The sequence below is a fragment of the Mastigoproctus giganteus genome, chromosome 5 (genome assembly GCF_048544385.1).
Source record: "Mastigoproctus giganteus isolate SK-2022 chromosome 5, ASM4854438v1, whole genome shotgun sequence".
In the NCBI taxonomy this organism is placed as follows: Eukaryota; Metazoa; Arthropoda; class Arachnida; order Uropygi; family Thelyphonidae; genus Mastigoproctus; species Mastigoproctus giganteus.
Window position 1 is genome coordinate 89,775,685 of NC_143579.1, and position 24,183 is coordinate 89,799,867.

At 40.6% G+C, this 24,183-nt stretch overlaps 1 protein-coding gene across 3 annotated transcripts in view; it reads right to left on the reverse strand.

The window, feature by feature from the left end:
- LOC150085550 (choline transporter-like protein 1) overlaps positions 1–24,183 on the reverse strand; it is a 361,536-nt gene that overhangs the window by 239,149 nt on the left and 98,204 nt on the right. The window lies entirely within an intron of this gene.

Here is a 24,183-nt window from a genome sequence, read left to right on the forward strand (position 1 = left end):
CAAAAACACCTTCCCCAGAATCAAAATACGCTGTAGCAACTTCCCCATTGAACAAGTGAGTAGCTTTAAATATCTAGGGAAGAGCTTTACAAGTAATAATGACTAAAGCACAGAAATTAGAAGCAGAATTGGTATGGCCAAAGAGGTATTTAAGAATCTTAAGAACTTCCTCTGTGACACGAAACTGAATTTACAGAAAAGATATTGCATGTCCAAATGCTACACACGGAGCACTCTCCTATATGAATGTGAGACCTGGGTCATGCGGAAGGTGGAAATCAGGAAACTGGAAGCCTTAGAGATGTGGACGCTCAGAAGAATGCTCAAATTTCCGTGGACACATCGGGTTACCAATGAGCCTGTCCTTAAGAGGGCAAGGACCACAAGGACACTGCTAGCTACGATTGCAAAGAGAGGCCTACCTCGGGCATATTATAAGAGGCGCACAGTATGACCTGCAGAGTCTAATCCTTCAAGGGAATATTAAAGGCAAAAGAGCAAAAGGAATACAAAGAAAAAAGTGGCTTGATAACATCAAAGAATGGACAGGGGGTCTCAAGATACAAGAACTATTACACAAAGCAAGAGACAGAGCTGGCTGGAAAATGTTGGTCTCCAACGTTCATATTGAACACAGAACCTGAAGAAGTTGTTTTTGGGTTTGTAAGTGCATCAGTGAGTTAAACGTTTATTGTGCCAGGGCGTATTAAGTTTATACTGGTGTGTGTGTCTGTGTATACACGGGCTGATTTGCATGTTATGCGGGCTGAAATATCTGTTATAGCTCTCGTGGTAAACCCTATTCCCTCCTACTGAGATCGGCTAACTACAGCCTTGGTTGAGTTAGATTCTCTTGATGAGAATCGAATTCAGACCTCTCCCGAAACGACTATACTGTCACGGATGACACTTGGAAATGTGTCAGTACCTGTTGGGGAGCCGAACCGCTAATATCGCCCCCTCTTCCCTCCTCCTGTATATATTCTTAAAGCAAACAAGTTAAAACGATAAGTATTTTTACGAGTATCAGCTACGCATTCAAATCGTTTCATTTCACCCATATCGTTGTAGAATCTAAGATCAGTAGACCGAATGAAGATAATGCATCAAAACAGAGCTTCTTAATTAACTTTGTGGCCGTTAATAGACAAATAAAGTCCTCTCGATCAATATATCGATGTGTCTGACGCAATTCTTTCCTCGCATATTCTGTCTCTAACATATGGCTTAGATATTCACATTAAAAAAAAAAAAAAAAACAGGTAGTCAAATGGAGTTTCAAGTGGAATCAGACATAACTTGGTTTCATTTTAATCATTGTGCTGCCGGAAAATGAAAAAAATTGTCTCTTCATGGAGACGCTGTTGAACAAGAATTTTCATTTTTCAACAAACTGATATTTCTGATAGCATTTCTTACAACATTTTACAGGAATTTCTGAAATTAGCATTCCTTCATTTTTTCAAAAATTCATGTAAAATGTTCTCTCATTTTACAGGAATTTGACTGTGGTTTGACAGGAATTTGACAGGGCTGTGGTTAACAATAATCATGGCCCTTTCACCAAAAACTCTCATAACAATAACAATGTGGGCTTAAGAACAACTTATTAAAATATGTACTAGGATTTTAGAAAATTCCAGTTTGTTTAAAAAAAAAAATGCCATATGACAGGTTTGTTCAGTGGTAATGCACATACCGTTATTTTTTTTTTTTTTTTTTGCTATTGGGTTCAAAATGAACTGTAAACATATAATTTGTTTTATTTATTGTTTTGAAAAAAATTTAATTCTAAAATATACTGAATGGTTGCTACAATTAATTGTAGGAACTAATGGCCACAGGCAGCTCTAAACAGGGATGCTTAAAGTATCTTTTTAGAGTTGTGTGGAGCGCGATCTAATGGAGAAAATGTAACCAGATTTGGCCGACATGTCCTCCATAGGGTGCTTAAAAGGATACTTCGCAGAATACAAAAACAAAATTTTATGGGATGTTTTTCATCCTGTAAATTTTTTCAAATTTCTGAGGAAAAAGAGGCATAAAACTGTCTTCCTTTAGTCGGTCTCGGACGAGACCAACTAAAGTTTTTATTTATTTTTTATTTTTTTTTGTAAATAAAATGACCCAGATTGTGTTTTCCAACCAGCATTTTGAGGAATAATTTCAGTCTCTGTTGTATTCAATCATCTGGAACAAGAGTGTACCCAGTACAGCAGTGTTATTCAAAGAGGAATTTCGGAACGCATAACTTGGTAGCGTACGAAGATTCTTCCTGTCAAATACATCAAAAATATTTATCTCTCTGCAGATAGATGTCGAAAAACTCTCTGAGGATGCTTTTAGAACTGCCCGGACCCTTAATTAGGTAGTTCTAGAAAGGTTTACCCAACTCCATAGCATTATTGTGTAAGCGGTCTCAGCAGCCCTAGACGAGGAAATGATGTTCACACACTCCCCCTTATTTCCAGCCTTGATATGGATCCTGATTGTGTTTGATCCAAAACGGCCTTCGATATCCATTTTGAACTTCTTTATAAAAAAGTTTCATTCGAATACGATGGAGTGATTTGATTTATAAGGAACTTTTCTGCCATTGGGAAGATGCTTATAGGTCAAAATAACTGAGAACAATATATGAGATTCTTTCCAGTGGTGAACCCTTCTTCCTTATCTCACACCGATATGATCGCTTTCTTAATGTCAACATTTAAATTTCCCAGTTTCTTGAAGCTGATCTCAACAGCTCAGCCACCGATAAAAATTACAGGCGCAGCGTTTTTAACTTCTTCCAGCTTCTCCTCCCACTACCTGTTTCTGCCTCATCTCTACTGCTAATCTCTAACAGAGGACGAACCCAATAATTCTTTATTATTGTGTGCATATGCGTAATAATTATTAATGTTAGCTGTGCATCTGTTATTTACATGTTTGTAATTTCCCAGCTATCCGTATGTTTTTTAAGCTAGTTATGTATAATATTGGCGTAGATACACCATAGTTTACCCATAAATTTTGAACTACGTTTCGTACCTCTTAAAATATACTTTAAAATAACGCTACATGTAAAATATACATGTAGCGTTACGCTAGCTTGTATAGAATATTGCAATTATTAAGTATGCTTGGATTCAGGGTAATGCATATGAATGTTCTTGTTGGTGAAGCAACGTTGCGATTTATTAAATAGGAATGATATATGACGATTAAAATAAGTGTCTTCGTAATCAGTTTGGAGAAAGCACTGCGTTCGAATTCTGTCTTCGACAGAAGGAAATTTTCCTAGAGTTTTTTTCCTTGAAAAAAATTGGAGAAAAAAGTCCTTTCATCGAAGATAGCGTAGGATTTCAATCTAAATTTACAAATCCAAGTTTTCTTCCCACCTGAGGAAAATCGAGAGGACTCTGTGTCTCGCAGCAGCTCGTTGATACGAGAGGCCAACGAGGCTGACAAGACTTCTGAAGAATAACAGAAAGGCTACAATCAGTCAAATAATACCCAGTACAGCAGTGTTATTCAAAGAGGAATTTCGGAACGCATAACTTGGTAGCGTACGAAGATTCTTCCTGTCAAATACATCAAAAATATTTATCTCTCTGCAGATAGATGTCGAAAAACTCTCTGAGGATGCAACATACCGGAAAGAGATCTTCCAGAATTCTTATAGACTTACCGAAATATGAATCAGCTGTAATGAGAAAACTTTCTACTTTAAGAAAATATTTGGTAAGCTATTGACCGGAAAAATATTCCTTTCTAACAGTTGTGTAAATGTATAATTTATATATGGAATTGCTAATAACAAAAAACATAACAAAACTAGCTAACATAACAAAAAAGTTCATAAAGCAAAATTAGGCGAGTCTTAATTATGCAAATTTACAACGTTTAATACAAAGTGAGAGTCCAATTTCCTGATTCTGTTCCAGATTGGTTGCAGAGTTGGATTTGATGGCTGTAGAGAGAATTCTCCAATGAATTTGATACTGTAAACCAACCACAGTAACATAAATCATAAAGGAACGAACTTAAATTTAAAAACAGTACGACCATTGAGTCCTTTCGCTTTGGAAGTCACAAGACACCAATAGTCGTTGATTCACTGCTTTTCGAACGCTACAAAAATAAATGCATTGAAAGCAGCTGACAGTACACTGTCTTGCACGATATAAGACTTATTCATTCTGCTAACCTATTTTAATTTGCATATGTAACGATTTATATTTTGTTTCAGGCAACATGTTGTTGGTTATGCTATGCAGCCACTGATTTTTGTCTTTCTTATTTCTTTTTGTCACGTTTCACAATCTGTTAATTGCAATTTAATTTTAATTCGTTTAACATGGTTGTAGTGACCTTAGTTGCTAGGCACAGTTCATATAGCCATCTAAAGTTGATTTTATATTCTCGCTCCTTATTTATACTTTGTTTTCCAATTAGCAGTTTGGCTTTGTTGTGGGGACGCTTATGCTATCTTGGTTTACTTTTTCACTGCTTAAGGGCCAACATTGTACAAATATATCCCATCGGCGGTCTGATAGCTTATGGTCAGTTGTGGGGACTGATATGGGAACCCTACGTCTTCCATCTGAGAGCGACAAACCACAGCCTCGATTAATCTCTCTCTCTCTCTTTCTCCAGCTTGTGAATTCCCCTGATTCCCTTCAGCTTGTGAATAAGACAAGACTGCAGCTATAACTCAGACACAGCATGGGTTTGTTAAGGGAAAGTCTTGTCTGATAAATTAGATTGGACACAATGATGTGGTTACGAAGGAACTGGATACAAAGAATAATTTTGATATCATATACTTGGATTTCAGGAAAGCTTTTGACACTGTTGAGCATGGAAGACTACTGTACAGATTGGAGCAGAATGGTATTAATGTAAGTTGCTAAAATGGATAAAAGGGTGGTTGAGTGGGAGAAGACAGAGTGGTAATCAATAGACGCTGCTCTTCGTGGACTAATGTTATTAGTGGACTCCCACTGTGTTCGGTGTTGAGCTCACTGTTGTTTTGTATATTTATCAATGATATTGATGAAGGTATATCAGGCTTAGTGTCGAAGTTTGAAGTTGATACAAAGGTTGGCAGGGCTGTTAATGAGAGTAATGGCAGTGTGCTACTGCAACAAGATCTAGAAAATTTGGGCAGATGGGCTGAGAAGTGGCAACTGAAGTTTAACATTGACAAATGCAAAGTACTGCATATGGGTAGAAGTAACCCCAGAGGAACGTACCAACTGTGTGCTGTTACACTCAGGGTAGTGGATGTTTTTTTTCTTGTTTTGTTATATTTGGTTTTTAGGAGCATTAGCAACTAAGGCCATATTGCTCCGGGATATGCGGTGGTAATTCCCTGACCTTTCCGCATCCTCTGTATTTGGTGGTGACGGGCTCGAACCCCGGTCTAATCAAGAAGCGTGTGCTACGCACTGCTGCTCCTTCCCACCTGGCTACGGAGGCGCAGGGTAGTGGAGAATGAGAGAGACCTGGGGGTAATTGTGCAGTCAGATATCAAGTTTTGTGAGCAGACAGGGGTGCCTTCGTAGCCAGGTAGCCAGGAGCAGCAGTGCGTAGCACACGCTTCTTGATTAGACCGGGGTTCGAGCCCGTGACCACCAAATACGGAGGATGCGGAAAGGTCAGGGATTGACCACCGCATATCTCCGGAGCAATATGGCCTTAGTTGCTAATGCTCCTAAAAACCAAATAACAACAACAATGCAGACAGGCTGCCAGAGCAGGTCATGGGGTTTTGTCAATGATATACAGGAATTTTGCTAGCAGGGAAAAGGAAGTCATTATCCCTTTGTATAAGGCAATGGTCAGACCACGCCTTGAGTACTGCGTACAAGGCTGGAGACCTCATTTTAGGAAGGATGTAGATTTGCTTGAGCGTGTACGGAGAAGGGCAACAAGATTGGTGAGGGGAACGATGGGATCCTCTTATCAAGAGAGGCTTAAGTTCTGCAAATTGCAGCGTCTGGAGACTAGGCACCTGCGAGGTGATCTGATTGAGGTGTATAACGCCTTGAATTGGTTGAGCATGCTGAATTCTGATGGGATTCTTCCGCTTGCTCAGATTCGAACCTAAGAGGGTATAAATTCAAATTGAGGAAAGGCAGCTGTAGAATAGATGTGTGGAAATGTGCCTTTAGCCAGCGGGTAGTTAATTGAATTTATTTAAGTTATCAACTTCGACATCTGTCGTTGTGGAAGTTGATAACTTAAATAAATTCAAGGAGGAACTGGACAAATGTTTAGACGGAATGGTTGTGTCAATTTATTTTTATTTATTTTTATTTTTTGGCTGATGCTACATGAGCTAATACGCTTGCTTTCTTGCATCACATGCCTCTATTACTATTACTATATGCGAACAGAACATATAGGGTGTGACTAGAGTTAAGCTGCCTTACTTCGAAGTGTATACAACATACAACGTGACACTGTATTTAAAATGTTGATATCATAGCTAATGGAGAAGAGAATTCAAGCCTTTTCAGTTAGTAAAGGGAAAAACAAAATTGGGGAGGAAACACCTTTAATAAATCGTTTTATTGTCTGAAGCATGATATATATATATATATATTATATATATATATATCTTCTTCTTCTTCTTTAATGCTGCCGAATGGCGTTTGCGACTTCGTTTTGATATTGTTCTCTGTCTAGCGCTTGTAGAATTTGTGCTGTTGTCATGTGAAGCCAGGTGTTGATGTTATCTAGCCATGCCATTTTCGGTCTGCCTGGGCGTTTCTTGCCTTCGATCTTTCCCTCCAGGATGAGTGGTAGTAGGTGATATTTTTGTTGGTTCCTAGCGATGTGACCTAGGTATTTGCATTTCCTGCTGATGATGGTTTTGAGCAGGTCCCGTTCCGTGTGCATGTCCTGCAGGACCTGTGCGTTGGTTATCTTGGCTGTCCACGGAATTTTCAGCATTCTTCGGTAGAGCCACATTTCGAAGGCCTGGAGCTTTTTTGTAGTGGCTGATGTTAGAGTCCAGGTTTCTACACCGTAGAGCAGTATTGGCCAGATGTAGCATTTCAATGTGCGTAATTTGAGCACGATGTTCAAGCTTCTGTCGGTGAGGAGGGTTCTCCATTTGGTGAATGCCTGCCTGGCTTGTTCAATTCTGCTTTTGATTTCGGCCTCATGGTTCAGCTGGTCATCAATGAGCACTCCGAGATACTTGAAGCGGTGTATTTGCTCTAATTTTTCGTTGTTTAGTTTGATCGTGATTTTGCTTGCAGTCCTGCTGACCTTCATCACCTTTGTTTTCTTTTTGTTGATTCGTAGCCCCCATGCTTGGCTTTCTATGTCCACTTCGTTCAAGATGGTCTGTAAATCTTGTTCTGAATCCGCTATTAGTGCTGTGTCATCGGCATATCTTAAGTTATTGATGTAGTGTCCATTAACTTTTATGCCGATGTTCTTGTCAGCCAGTGTTTGGTCGAAGATCATTTCCGAATAGATGTTAAAAAGAATGGGAGATAATGGACAGCCTTGCCGGACGCCTTTTTTTATTGGAATTGGGTCTGTCAGATCGTTGTCATAGCGAAGCCGGGCTGTTTGATTCCAGTAGAGAGTTGTAATAAAGTTGATATCATTGTTTTCAAGCCCAAGTTTTCTCAGTCGGTCAATTAGGCGGTCGTGGTCTACTGAATCGAAGGCTTTCTCGTAGTCAATAAAACATATATACACGTCTTTTTGATGTTCATAGCACCTTTGTAGCAATATTTGTAAACAGAAAATTGCTTCTCTGGTGCCTAGTCCCCTGCAGAATCCGAACTGTGTGTTTCCTAGTGCACTTTCGCACTTACATCTTATCCTTTGCTGAATCACCTTGAGGAAGACTTTTAGCACCTGGCTCATTAGACTGATCAGCCTGAAGTCTTCGCATTTCCGGCTGGTAGCCTTTTTTGGTAGGGCCACAAAGATGGATTGGAGCCATTCGGATGGAATGTCGTTGTTGTTGTAGATTTGATTGAACCATTTCGTTAGTTGTTGGATGTTGCTGTAGTCTAGTTGTTTCAGCAGTTCCACATGAATCTGATCAGGTCCACAGGCCTTGCCTGGCTTTGTTATTCGGATGGCATGTTCCACTTCAGATGTTAATATGTGGAGATTGTCTTCCTGTGTTTGTTGTTGCGTTTCTGCCGGTTTTCTGTTGGTGCCGAACAGATTGTATATATAGCTCTTCCAGGTGTCGAGTTTGGCTTGTTTGCTTAGTATAGGTTGATTGTTGTCCGTATATAAACTTGGGATAGGAGCCGGTTTGTAGATGTTTCCAGCTTCTTTAAGCTTCTTGTGCAGGTTATAGTTGTCATTTTTCTTGATTAGGTCTTCGATTTCTGCACACTGATCTTCCATCCATTTTTCCTTCGCCTTCCGGATTTCCTGTTTGATCTTTTGTTGTATTTCTTTGTATTTTTCCCGGTTGTTGTTGTTTTTGAATATTCTCCGTTCATCCATTAGGTCTAGTATGTGCTGGGTCATCCACCGTTGTTTCTTTTTCGACGCCTGATGTCCTAGCAGGGTTTCTGCTGTTTCATTGATGCACTGTTTGAGTGAACGCCCGAATGCTTGCACGTCTGTTGTTACTGCTTCGATCGATCGGATTGTAGTGTTGAGATGAAGCTGTACTTGTCGTCTGTTGGCGGTGTTCTTCAGTTTCTCCAGGTCGATTCTTTTTGTTGTGCTTGTGCGTTTGACTGCTCGTAATTTGAGACGTAGTGTTGCTGTTACTGGGTTATGGTCTGATGATATGTCAGCTCCGGGGTAAGTTTTTGCATTGAGGACACTTGACTTATATCTGATGTTGATTAAGATGTAGTCAATTTGATTCCTGACGATATTGTTGTCAGAGTCTTGTGGTGAGGTCCAGGTGTATAGTCGTCGAGGTGGTAGTTTGAACCAAGTGTTGGCAATGCTAAATTTTTCTTCTTGGCAGAACTGGACGAGTCTGTCGCCTCGTTCATTCCGTGTCCCCAAGCCATGTTCTCCGACTATGTTTTGTAGCTTTCCTTGACCGATTTTGGCATTAAAGTCACCGAGGATGACCGTCATGTCGTGCTTCTTCAGCGACTTTAAAGTGTTGCTTAGCTTGTCGTAGAACAATTCAATTTCTTGATCGTCTTTGTCCGCTGTTGGTGCGTAGACCTGGAGCACATTCAGGTTGATCTTGTTGCCTGCTAGCTGTAGTAGTGCGATTCGTTCCGATATTGGGGTGAAACTGGTGACTTTGTTGGCCAGTTGTTTGTGGACAACGAAAGCGACGCCGTACGTCTGCTTGGTGTTCTCTTCTCCTCCGGAACAGAAGACGTGGTGGTCGTTTGATATAAACTTCTTTGTTCCAGGCCATTTGGTTTCACTTAACCCAAGTATGTTGATGTTAATGCGTTCCATTTCTTGTAAAGCATTGGCTAGTTTTCCTGGTTGTAGTAGGCTTCTAACGTTCCATGTAGCTAGTTTCAGAAAATTCTTCGACGCAAGCTCGGAGATTCTTAGCACCCCTGCCCCATTCAAGGGACGCCGAGACTCGGGGCCGTGGTTTATTTTGCTTGCTATCATTGAAGTTTTCAAGGGAAGGATAATCCAAGTAGTTTCCCGTTGCTTTCTTGGATCACAATTTAGTTGAAAAGGTGTATAGGTTGAGTGGGTTCGATCGGATTGTAGTGTTGAGATGAAGCTGTACTTGTCGTATATCATCATCTTTGATGATATCATCATTGCTGACATATCATCAGACCATAACCCAGTAACAGCAACACTACGTCTCAAATTACGAGCAGTCAAACGCACAAGCACAACAAAAAGAATCGACCTGGAGAAACTGAAGAACACCGCCAACAGACGACAAGTACAGCTTCATCTCAACACTACAATCCGATCGAACCCACTCAACCAAGGAACCACTCAATATATATTACAGTAATATATATATTACTGTAATATATATATATATTACAGTAATTCTTTTATTAAACCTGAACTGATGTAAAAACTGTGCAGGGTTAATCAAATTGTCCATTGATTTAAGAGGGCAAGCATTATTGGCTAAAGTGTTGTAAATCAGTTTAACCAATAATGTTTGTCCTCTTAAATTAAGGGGTATTGCGCTGGGCTGCCTGACGGGATATCAACGAATTAGGTCTCTAAGGAAAGGACTATTAACTGCTACGGTCAGCAAGTTCTTTATTGTAGAAACGTTAGCAGAAGGCTTAGAAACAGTTGACGTAGTTAGCCAGCGCCAGATCATCTCGTTTGATTTTTTCATTCGCTGCTGCTTGGTTTCGTCGTCGTCCGAAGATCAGGAATACTCCCTGACGGACTGCAGAAACTTATGTGTTTTTTCACACTGTGGCTGAGTTAGTCTGAGCCGGGAGATGGTTTCTCGAATTTTTTTTGCCAGTAATAGAAGTCGTACAATTTGCAGACAGGATATGATGGCCTTCATTGCTTCGGCGCAAATTCTAAGCAGTTGAACCATTGGAAAGGTCTGGATTCGTATTCCGTCTTTGACAGGAGAAACTTATTTCGGGCTTTTCAGTTTTGACTGAGTTATGTGGTCTTAGACAGAGATATGGAGTTCATCGCAAGATTTTATGCTTCCTTGGTTGAGTGGACTTCGTCAGTCTATTATTACTATTGAACTGAGTGGCCACTGTATTAGATGAACCTACCTTTTTCATGAATTGGAGTGCTCCTTTAAGTAACAGCATCACATGTTCTTACCGTGCGATAAAAAGAAGGTAGACAAATACGTAGTGATGCTGTATGGTATGTAATTCGGTGCGAGAATGGGCAAGACGAAAGTTATGTGACTTTTCAAGTGGCATATTACAGGAGTAGGCGTTAGACGCGCCAGAATGAGTATCTCGGAAACTGCAGACTCTGCTGGAGTTTTCCAACGACTGTGTCTTAAGTGTACCGAGATTGGTTCAATAACCAAATAATACCCAGCCTACAGCGATCCTGTGGTCGGTTGGTTACGTGTATGTTATGCGCCAAAGCAACAGCTTATGAGGAATCGATATATCGTGTTTATCGTAAGTCGGTATATCGTAAATTGCATGTTTTCTTCAATCGGTTTGTGGTTTGCTGAACGTAAAAGTCGAATTTCCAGGATGATAAACCGTACATCCCTAGCCTGAGACCGTTAACTCAACCACGTTGTGAGGGGAAAAAAAAAAACCACAAAAGTTCTCGCATCATAGATGGAATTCGAACTCAGACATTTTCCCCCTTTGTTGGAGGACGATAGTGATTTTAACCATTGCACTATCGCGAGGACCCTGTGTCTCGCAGCAGCTCGTTGATACGAGAGGCCAACGGAGGCTGACAAGACTTCTGAAGACTAACAGAAAGGCTACAGTCAATCAAATAATACCCAGTACAGCAGCAGCGTTATTCAAAGAGGAATTTCGGAACGTATAACTTGGTAGCCTACGAAGATTCTTCCCGTCAAATACAGAAAAAATATTTATCTCTCTGCAGATAGATGCCGAAAAACTCTGAGGATGCAACATACCGGAAAGAGATCTTCCAGAATTCTTATACACTTACCGAAATATGAATCAGCTATAATGAGACAACATACCAAAGAGTTGCGACTAAATAAAACTGTGTTTAATGTATCATAAGTGAAACTTTCTACTTTAAGAAAATAATATTTGGTAGGCTATTGACTGGAAAAATATTCCTTCGCTAACAGTTGTGTAAATGTATAATTTATATATGGAATTGCTAATTTGTAAATATATGATTTGCATAATATGTATACAGAATTATTAATGTGTAAATATACTGTATATTAAATGTAAAATGTATATATAATATTTCGGGGCGAGACTACGTGTTCAGTATATGTCGCCCACTGCCCGTAGTATATTGTGCCCTGCTATGTAATTATCACTCTCTTGGTACTTAGCCGTCCCGGGGTGGTTCCTTTTGTGGAATGAACAGATGATAATAATAATTCCCCGTACCTTGTGACGGATGGGGTATCGCAGCCGACGACCGAACTCAGTTCCACTCCTGTTGGCAAGGGAACAAGAAGGTATGGTTACAGTGGGTTTGATATCACCAACACCGGACAGTAGAGAACTGAAATCACGTTTCCCGGTCTCATGAAATCCGGTTCCTGTTGATTCCCACTCATGGAGGGACCGGAATATGGAAAAAATATTATGAGTACATGGACTCATCCTGGCAGATATCAACAATGCAGGCTGGTTATTGCTGTGGGAAGTGTTATCATGGTACCAGTGGAGCATCATTTGTGTGCCAGAGTTTATCTGGAAATTGTTTCCGGCCAAGCGCATCCCTTCTTGGTTGCAGTGCATCTACGAATGGGTTCTTTCAACAGGATAATGCGTCATGTTACAAGGTCACTATTGTACAGAACATAAGACTGAATTCAGCCTGCTGCGGTGGTCGCCCCCAGTCACCAGATCGCAATACAATTGAGCACCTGTGGGATGAGATGGAACTTGCTATTCGGAGAAATTTGTATTTCCCAGCAATCCATTCTGCAGAAACTGTGGGAGACGGTTAAGTCAACATGGATAAGCATTTCTGCTTTACATTTCGTTAAATTCATGCCACGATAAATCTGTTTTAAAAACTAAAGGCGATCTACTCGCAGGTAGGTGTACTTAATAAAGTTGCCATTCAGTGTATAATTATTGCAGAAATATACTAAACAAGAATGGAAATGGAATAAAGGAGTGATATAGAGGTCTAAATCTGATCTTATAAATTTCTTGCTACTGTGTACGCTATATTGTCAAAAGTAAGCAGATATCTGATATGTTTCAAAGTGCCTTTTAGTGTTATATATGGTTATTCAAAATGATTCATCCGATTTTAAATGAGCATAATTCCGTACCTATCAACCGTTTATTAACTTGGCATACACAAGTGCAAATATTGCTAAGACAAGTTCAACGTTAGACACGTTCTTCACAAAAAGTAAACCTACGGAGAATGAAGAATTAGCAAAGGCAGAGTTAACAATTGCTGCACTCATTTCTGAGCATAATATTCCATTTGCGCAATGTGATCACCTTATAGAAGCATGTAAGAAAGCATTTCATGATAGCAATATTGGAAAACAAGTTCATATGAAGGCGACTAAAGTCTCTTATCTTATACAAGATGGCATAGCCTATCATGAAAAAATATACATTTCTAACATATGCAGAAACAACAAGTTTTCAATGATAATAGATGAAAGTACAGATTTATCTTTAGCCCAAGTTCTAGCTGTTATTTTTAGATATTTTGATATTCAAAAACTTTATGTCGTAGATGTGTTACTTGACATGGTTTGTATACAATGAAAATGGTACTTCAGAAGGGCTTTATCAAGCTGTAAAAGATCTTTTCATAGAAAAAAACATTCAAATAAGTAATCTCGTTGGCTTTGGAAGTGATAATTGTGCCACTATGATGGGTACTAAGAGTGGGTTCCAGTCATTGCTAAAAAAGGATGTACCATCAGTATTTATAATGGGATGTGTTTGCCATTCTTTTGCATTATGTGCTAGTCATTCAGTCAAGGTACTACCATCATATCTAGAAATATTTATAAAAGATATCTTTTGTTATTTTTCCCGTAGTAATAAAAGATTAAACGAGTTCAAAATGATTCAAGATGTTGTAGATACTGCTAAGCATAAAATCCCCAAATTAGCACAAACACGTTGGTTATCCCGTGGCAATGTAATAAAAATTATTATTGAGCAGTGAGATGCGTTAGTTTTTTTTTTTTTTTTTTTTTTTTTCAGTCTCAATCAAAAATTGACAAAATCGATGGTGGAGGGAATATTTACAATACTATGATCACCAAAGGAACTAAGCATATGTTGTTGTTTTTAGAATATGTACTGGGAGAAAATAAACTGCCTGAATATTGAATTTAAATCTGAGCATTTCAGATTGCACTTACTTCATTCAGTGGTTTCGATTGAGTATAAAAATATTCTAAATTTTTTCATAAAAGAAGAAATCATTACTTCGTGCAGGCTGGTTGAAATTGATCCAAGCAATGCAATAAATCATAAGCCTCTGAATAAAATATATTTGGGAGGCCGTTGTATGGCCTTATTAAATTCAACACCACTTGGTGATAGTGAAAGCAGGTTTAAAAATGATTGTTTAAAATTTCTTATTGAACTTTGTATGGAAATCAGAAAAAGATTTCCTCTAAATGACGATGGAATTATCGCCAGTTTCATTGTTCTTGACCCAGCAGTGATACATGATCGTGCCAAATCGCCATCCTCAATTTTCCATTTAGCAATGCAGTTCCCTCGCCTTGTTTCTGAAGACAAAATAGATCTTCTAGATGATGAATGGAGATCATTTCGTTTAAATCAAGATTTAGATCTCTCTTACAAAACCATCCCTGAGTTTTGGTATCTGTTACGTAATGTAAAAGATGGCTTTAATAATTCTAAATATGAGATTTTATCTAACTTTATGACCAGTCTAACTATTTTACCTCACTCTTCGGCAAGCCTAGAAAGAATCTTCCCCCAAGTAAACCATATAAAAACAAAAACCACAAACTCCCTTAAACCAGAAACTGTGAAAGATCGATTAATGGCAAAACAGGCGATAAATAGATCTAATCAAAATTGCTATACATAGAAACCTAAATAAGAATTGGTAAAAGAAGTCATACAAGGAACTTGTCATAAAAGATACGAAGAACGTTTGAAAAAAATGAAAGAACTTCAAAAAATAAATGTGGAGGGAACTGAATGGGATGAAAATTCTGATTACAATTAAATAAAAGATATTTATGCATGGTAAGTTTTATCTTATTTGTGTTGCTATACTATACGATGAAAACTGGTTTTTTTTTGGTTTATTTAAGTTGCAATCTAAGTTTTTTTAAACTTTGTGAGTGGGAGCCCTGGTCTGGACTAGAATTGTCTCCATTTTCATCCATAATCCCGCTATTTCCCCCCCCCCCCCGAGTGCAGTCGTAATCCTGTTATGTTGTTCTTTAAAGAGGCTTTCAAGGGTAGAATAAGGGACTGTTCCAGTGCAGTGCCTTCAGGTAGTCTGGGGGTCCAGTGGGGTTTCTTGTTGTTTGTCCTGCGCTTTTCCTGTCTCATTTTCTTGTTGAGATGGTCTGCTCCGTTTGGTTTTTTTCTCGCTTCTGGAGCGGGTTTTTCTCTCCCATATGGGAGCTGTGGATATTGTTAGAGTACTGTCCAAGTCTTCGTTATTCTCTATAAATATTGGATCATCGCTATTTATAGCCTTTTTCAGAGGCTTACTTGGATTTTTAGATTTTCCGGTCAGGTCCGTTTTATCGGGGATTGTTTCAGTTCCATATTGTTCCCTGGATCAAGAGTTCTGAACAGTTGCTTAGCTGCAGAAGCGCAATGTTTAGTTCTGATTCTGTTTTATATTTGTTGACCCAGAACTTGCCGGGTGGGGGGGGAGAGGCGATGTTGTGCTGCATGGGGACGCACACCGTGTGGGTTGTCGTGAGCCCACACATGAGCATTGTGCTGATTGAATAAGCCTTCCCGAGTGAAATAAGCCTCATCCGTGACCAAAACATAGGCTGAAAAATTCTAGCCTTGAACACTTTCTTGGAGAAACCACTGCACAAAAGCCACATGTGCAGGGTGATCTTGGGGGAGCAGTAACTGAACCCTTTGGAGATGAAAGGGATGTAAGGAATCACCGTGCCAGACACGCTGTACACTGCAACGAGACACTCCTAAGGCAGAGGCAACGGCACGTGTGCTGGTAGTAGGATTATTCTTGACGGCATTCAACACACTTTCTTCCATCACGAGAGTTCGCGTCGAACGTGGTCTGCCCGCACTACTCCTGTTACCTCTAAATGATCCATAATCACACAAATTTTGATGCACACGCGCAAACAAACGGTAGTCCTGTACATATCTGTCTGGGAAGCGTTCTCCATAAATTCGTTGAGCGGCTCGTCCATTGCCCTCTGCTAATCCGTACACTGGTGCATGTCTGCCAGCTCACAATTCGTATATCGATGCATGCTCTTCATGCGGCGACTACTGCTTGAATGAGTAAACTAGAAATTTTGCCTCTCGCGAACTGATGAACAGCGCAGTGTACCGACTTACTGTGACGTTTCCGGTTATGGGTTCTTTTAGATGATGCCTACCTCCCCTAAACGTTTGTACCAATATTTTTGAGACACCCTGTATTTAGTACCCCTAAAATGTTCTGGATATAGATGTCTTAAAGTGCGCAGCAAGTAACTCACAATAACAGTCACTCAGACAAGTTTCGACCAATCACGGCTCTATCACTCAGACAAGGTCCAACCAATCAGAGCTCGAACGGGTGTTGTACACTGAGAACGTATTGTTATATATATTCCCCATATAATAAATATAGTGATTTTAAATAACTTTTACAAACCCTGTATTCGAACAAATATATTTAGTACACCTAAATGTTCTGGATATATATGTCTTACAGTACGTGGCGATTAACTCACACTAACGGTCGCTCAGACAAGGTCCGACCAATCAGGGCTCGACTGGAGTACACTGAGAACAACGGCCTTTGTGTGTCAGGCATCATATTAAAATTAGACAGAAAACCAGTAAAATATCTGAGATTCATCATGATAAACATATGTGGCTATAAAGCTGTTCAATTGCACTTCAAGTAAGTTGCTACCATCATCATTTAGGCGATATTTACGGTGCCAAGGGCTTTAACAGATTCATCTTAATATACAGTGCAAAGTTATCATGTTGTAACCCAGCGAGATCAACGTGACCATAAATTTCGTTTACCTTCACGAAGTTGATGTCTGTGGACACATCTTGAGAAGAGGAACTTAGCGAATCCAAAATAAAGCAAAATATGACACTTTAAACTACTAAAAACACAACAAATAGTGCAGCACCAAAACTATGCATCTGCCCAAAACAATATAGTTTCCAACAAGGAATGTCGACGCTCTCCGAAATCCCCTGACACAGGCTGCAGCCGTTGATCAAAAGTACTTCCTGGCCATTTCTGTCGACTTTGCCGGGGCGTTCAACACCCTGTGATGGCCGAGCGTCCTGGCTCGACTTCGGAAGACTGACATGCCGGCCACCTATACAACACAGTGAAAAGCTATCTATCAGACAGATGCATCAAGATAAATGCATCTGTCTTGATGTATCAAGTTAAATGCCCTGTTCAGAGGGCTCTCCAGGCGACTCCACAGAGGCTGCTCACAGGACTCTGTGCTGGGACCAATTATGTTGAACACAGTCATGGATGAGTTCCTCAGCACTGATATCGGCGAAGTTACTTCACAAGCCTTTGCAGACGACCTTATTCTTATGGCCACTGCAAATAGTAGATCGCAACAGGAAGAGAAGGCAAACCACGCCTTCCAAATCCTGCAAAACTGGACCAAGACTTACCACCTCACGATTTCTGAAACCAAAACCGACTCCATTCTACGGGGAATCCATGACTACAGAATACCCCCTCGAATCAAAATCCGCATAACCACACTCCGACTGTCTAATGAGCTTAAGTACCTGGGGGTAATGCTTGACATCAAGCTCTCCTTCAAAGTACACGGTCGAAGTGAGAAGTCTTTTGCGCACTTCAGATCACTACTTGGTGATGGTCTCTTCTCCAGTGGAGCCTTTATCTCATGGCTGTTCCCCACATCGTGTTGTTTATCATTACAAGAATGCAAAATGGGATGACCTGCGAGATTTCGTTTCTTCTTTTCCTTGGTCGGATTACTGTTTCACAACTTCTGATGTCAACGTTTGCTCGGATCGTGTCAGTGAAATCATTCTTGCAGGAATGGAATACTTTATCCCACACTCCACTTTAAAATCTCGTCCTTTATCTAAACCTTCGTTTTCCTATAAATGTGCTAAGCCTGTTCAAGAGAAGAACATTGCATATCGTAATTGGCTTGTTTCTAATTCTTCAGTAGTTTTAGTAGTAGTAGCAACAATTGTAAAGCAGTTATTAATCAGTCCAAACTAGAGTTTGAACAGGCTAAGAGGAGAAAACATGCTTCTTGCTCTAATGGTAGCCGAGCATTCTGGTCTCTTGCTAAAGCAAGAGACCAGAATGCTCGGCTACCATTAGAGCAAGAAGCATGTTTTAGAGCAAGAGCAAGCATTAGAGCAAGAAGCATATTGGTCGCAACTTCTGCCGGCGCCTCCGTAGCCAGGTGGGAAGGAGCAGCAGTGCGTAGCACATGTTTCTTGATTAGACCGGGGTTCGAGCCCGTCACCACCAAATACGGAGGATGCGGAAAGGTCAGGAAATGACCACCGCATATCCCGGAGCAATATGGCCTTAGTTGCTAATGCTCCTAAAAACCAAATAACAACAAATAACAACAACAGCAACTTCTGCCCATCTCTGCTCCCACCTCTGTCCAAACCAGATGGTTCTGTTGTCACTTCAGCCAAGGATAAAGCTGACCTGCTAGCATCCCATTTTTCTTCCAACTCATGTATTAATGATCTTGGTAAAACACCTCCCACCATTCCCAACACGCTCCATTCAATGCCTCCTGTGGTTTTCCGTCAAAAGGATGTCAGAAGGATTTTGACGAATCTTGATGCTAAGAAAGCTGCAGGTCGTGATGGTATTTCTCCGCTTGTTCTCAAAACCTGTGCTCCTGAACTTGCTGCTATCTTTTCCGCCTTTTTTCACTTTCTTATTCCAAAGGTGTTTTTCCTTCTGCTTGGAAATTTGCTCATATCCAGCCAGTTCCTAAAAAGGGTGACAAATCCCTCCCATCCAGTTATCGTTCCATTGCAATTACTTCTACTCTTTCTAAAGTAATGGAGAAATCAATTAACCGCCAACTCTTAAACTACCTAGAAACCCTCCGTCTGATCAACGATCGCCAGTATGGATTCCGTCAGTGTCGATCCACTTGTGATATTCTGGCTTATGTTACCGATTTATGGACTAATTCAATGGAAAGGTTGGGTGAAACACAAGTAGTTGCTCTTGACATCTCAAAGGCTTTCGATCGTGTTTAGCATCTTCTAAACAAGCTTCCATCTTATGGTTTGTCAACTGTTTTTAGTAATTGGTTATCCAGTTTTCTCTCTGATCGCTCACTGAGGGTGATGGTAGATGGCTCTCTGTCTTCTACTTCTCCACTAATGCCGGTGTGCCTCAAGGTTTAGTTCTTTCCTCCACTCTTTACCTCTTGTATATTAATGAACTTCTTCCATTGACTGGAAATCCTATCTATAGTTTTGCCGATGATAGCACATTGCATTCCACTTTCGATTTTGAGAAACCTTGCCCTGCTCAATCAGCTTCAACTTCTCGAAAATCCGCTACGAATTCCTTAAATGCCGATCTTCAGATAATTCTCCAGTGGGGAAAAGACAGCTTAGTTGATTTCAACCTTTCTAAAACTCAGTCTTGTCTTATATCTCGCAAAAAGGATTCTTCTGCTCCTATGCTTATCTTTTGTGACACTCCGATTTCTAGGCAAAATGATATATTTCTTTTGGGGATTACCCTGACTTCTAATCTCTCTTGGCAGAAGCACATTACAAATATTGCTTCCTCTGCATCTAAAAAAGTTGGTTTTCTCTTTTGCTCTCGGCGTTACTTTTCTTCCAAACAGCTGCGCACTCTGTATAAATCGCAAATCCGCCCTGCCATGGAATATTGTTCCCACATCTGGGGTGGTGCCCCCAAACCTCTGTCAGGCTTCTTGATTCCATTCAGAAGAGGGCAGTTAGGTTAATTAATGATTCATCTCTAACAGAGTTTCTCCACTCGCTGTCTCATAGACGTACTATTTCTGCTGCATGCCTCTTCTACAGATACTTCCATGGGCACTGTTCTTCTGAATTGGCTTCTATAATTCCCGCTCTCTCTTTCAAAACAGTTCGAACATGTGCCGCCACCAGCCAACATCCATTTACTGTCCAACTTCAAACTCACAGAACCAACTTTTCATCTTCCTCGTTTATTCATTCAACTGCCGTCTTCTGGAACAACCTTCGTTCATATGTATTTCCTGAAAATTACAGTCTACAGAAGTTCAAGTGCAATGTCAACAAATATCTTCTTTCGTCCTGTCAACCTCCAACCCAATCAGGGTACTAAGTACAATAGGTTCTAATACCTCTCGTGTTTAAGGTTTACATAAAAAAAACAAAAAAAAAAAAAAAAAAACATATACCTATGTAAATCTAAGCAGACGCCATTACGGAATTTTTAGTGTGAACCCCCTGGAACACTTTCGCGAACCACCGTTTAGGAACCGCTGCACTAGACTAACTTACCTCAGGATCGGGAACACCATCTCCTGTACAGTTTCACGCGTATAGTGTATTCACCAAATTTGCACAAGACTCATTTGCAAGAAGGAGAACACAAATTGCAATCAATGATGTGCGCCGTTAGCCCAGGGCTCCCTGCACATAACTGAGCATCCAAACTGGACCAGACTATGACTGTTATGGTGGGACCCCTCTCCTAGGATTGAACCTTCATTGCAAAGGATAGACGACCAATTCATCTATGCAGACTCTACTATGACTCTTTCTCCCATGTGCGATGCAACGACTGGACATGACCACAGCAGCTCTACTGCAGCACGCCACCTACCGTTCTGAACTGGGCATCCTTGCCCAGTTCACCTCTAAAACCCCATTCCTAGGCAGGGAGTGGGAGGAGGTGGGCCTCTGTCTCCTCCCCCCCCCTTCTTCCCCTGGTGGGACTAGCCCAACTGACACTCCTGGAATCGCCTTCTCTTTCGTTCCCATACTTCTATCTGTTCCCCCCCTCCAATCTTCAGTCTCCTCCCTCACTCTACCTTTACCGGCCGTGAACGTCACAACTGCAAGCTGCTAAACTCCAATGTCAAAAATGAACATAACCTTCATGTAAAACCCATCTTGGCCTTATCTAAGTCTCTAGCGGCTATCCCATTTTTTTTTTTTTTTTTTAACATAGGCCCTAGCAACTGAAATCTCAGGAAATTAGGTGGCAGGGCCTGCCAGAGTAAATAACTATAATACTGGTGTACCTGGTCTGCCTTCACAGGACGAAGTGTGGGCAACGTTGGGCCCCAGTCGGGATCCAACGGCTAAATGACCAAATGAAGAACGGTACACGACACTACACTATACAATATCCACATGAAATACTTTTAAATCTCTGGCCTCAACAGTGTTCGGTTTCACATGACATTGTATACTATGCGGAGATGGGGGAAACCCCTAGTGCCATTTGACACGAATACACTTTACCTCTGCGCAGTTACCGTTTCCCCTATAAAAAAAAAAAAAAAAAAAAAACGTGAAGGTGGGTGCGGCCGTTGATCATTGTTCCGCCCCAAACGGGAACTTCGCCTCCACCGTAAGTGTCCCTTTCTCTGATGTTGGTGGTGGTGCTGCATTCCTTGCTGTATCCAAATGAAATAACGTCTAAAAAATATGTTTGTGGGCTAAAGCAGGACTCATCAGAGGACAGAACTGTACCCTATTTGTCAGGGCTCCAAATCACATGTTCATAACACCTGTTTCGACTAGCACTGCAGTGGTTTGTAGTTAATGGGACACAAACCACTGGCTTCCTTGCATAGAGTTCACTTGAATTGAGCTTTCTTATCGCAGTTCGGTTGGAAATGTTTTCATCTGTGGCCTCAGCAATCTCAAGAGACAGTTCATGACATGACAGGACAGGACATCGTAGGGTTCCCTGTTGCTGTTAGAGCCAGTTAGCTGACTGTTCTGATTGACGTAGCCCTTGGGGAACCCTGGCCAGCTCTTGTAATGGTTTCTGTCTCCTAAAATTGCTTCCATAGTGCCGAGACGACACTGCGTGGCACATTAAGCCAACCACCTCCACCGGCGATTGCCGGTGGGGGTGGGCTGTGGACGGCTTCAAGTCATCCAACGCTCCACCGTCATGAGTATCTGCGTGGGTAGCACAGCGGTATCGTCACCATCCTCCTTACACTTGGTGGAAAAACCCCGGGTTCGAATCCCGTCAGGAACTTTAATGGAAATGTAGTCTGTCTCAGGCGTAAAGAGCAAGATTCCTTCCCCCCGGCAAACCCCCCCCCAGAAACTGGGGTTTTTTCGTCCAGCAAAACAGACAAATACACTAGAGAGAGCACAGGCAATTTACAGGCACAATACTCATGGGTAGATGTAATTATTTACGCGTGTCTCTAATATAATAATTTTTAACTTTTTGTTATTTTTATTTTGTTGCTATTCTGAGTACTGGAGATATGGCCATTGCAATGAACAAGCCAAAAAACGGGAATGGAGCGATGTGGTTGCAACCCGCGTTTTTATAGGCATGAATAATTTGCATTCTGTGCGGCTCTGTAAGATGGTAGATCGATTTTTATTGAATACTACAAATTTGCATGCCAGGATGCCTGTTATATCAAATATTCGCTGTTCACAATATAATATTTTCGAAAAATATTTGTTCTGTTAATTTTGTGGAGCAGTGTTTAATTGGGTAGTTTCCATTAACCCTAAGTGCGTTTATTGTATCTAACTTCCAAAATTTCTCTTCCATTTTCCTCTCAGTTATTACAAATTCATTTTGCTCTCTGTTAGGGTTTGATAAATTTCTGGCATCCCTTTCCCTAATGAGTTCCTCCTGTGAATGTAAATGAAAAATACTCATTCACTTTGTCAGCAAACCCAGCAGAATAATCAGCAGTCGAACCATCGATATCATGTGGACCAATTTGATTCATCCCCTTCCTTCTAGTATTTATATAAGTAAAGAAGTCTTTGCTTTATTTGTTTGTATCATTCGCCGAAGATTTCTCGTAATCTGTCTTCGCTTGCTTAACCTCTAATTGCTGGGCGTCCTGGTATTTCTCTATCAAGTACTGACGTTCTTCCTCATTTGAAATGTTTATACCAATGTGCGACAACACTGCAACCTCGGCAGTCTTCTCCATAAACAATAACCATTTCTTCGTGAATTGTTGTGGATGTTTTTCCCTTGCAGAAAGAGGACCGAATCATTGATCTTTATTGCACTTTATCCGGTGTAACACTTAGCTTCATTCAGCGCGGCAAGTAAAGAAAATGAATTGTCAGATCGAAACCAAAATGTTTGTGGTTGTATTTTTGTGGAGATTTCAAGGTATTAGATATAAAAAAGAATTCATCCTTCTATCATAACTACTTCCAGGTGAATACAAATCTTTTTTTGAACACCTCCCCCTTCTCTTGTATAATGCTAAAAGTGTAACACACAAGTATCGGAAATAGCGTCAGTTCGAAATCTCCCAAGGCGAGAGACTTTTTTAGGGAATTTTATATTTCCATCGTAATGGAGTTAGTAGGTCGCTGGCAAATGTTTCACAGTTCCCTCCTCCTCCGAAACTCTTTCATCCAGAAATACAGAAACCCCGATCATAAAATACACATGCAGTTTAGAGACATGCCTAGCAACAAAGGCTATGATGCATCTCTTCACTAAATAACAGAATAACAGAGTAAAATTGTACTTGTATAACAGCACGCTGGGACTGTATGGATGGTACTAGAATCGGATATGCCATAATTGATGACTTCCCACAGGTTTGATCAGCTGCTGTGAGAGGTCATGCAGCTAAGCTGATACCGCGATCGCGTCTGACGGCTAGGGATATTCACAAGCGCCGCATTCTGAATGGGTTTCTGTTGAGTTGTGTCAATACTTTGTGTACAGTAATTTCATGCACTCCAGGTACTGATAACAGGAGTAAAACGTCGTTGAAATTCAGCTAAAAAAAATGACCACTGTGTGTGTGTGGGGGGGGGGGTTGACACGCACGCACATTTACGTTTAATCTACAGTTTACCAGTCTATATGTGATAGGATGCAATAGATGATCTTAGCCAACAGCTTTGTTTATAGATGACCTTGACAAAACAATAACCTTCCTCGATTCTTTTTAATTGGCACTGCATAGTGGACTGTCATACTGTAACTGCCGTGCGTGTGTTTTTGTGTTGTGTTGCAATGTCATAAACGAAATAAAGAATTCACATTACTTGCAGTTGGAAAATTGCCAAGTACCATACTGTCAGGTGTGTTGCCACAAAAACAAACCAGTGGAAGTGATCGCAACGGGAGAAAAACGTATAGTAGTTCTATCGCCAAATGGATTGCGTGAGTGAAGTCAGT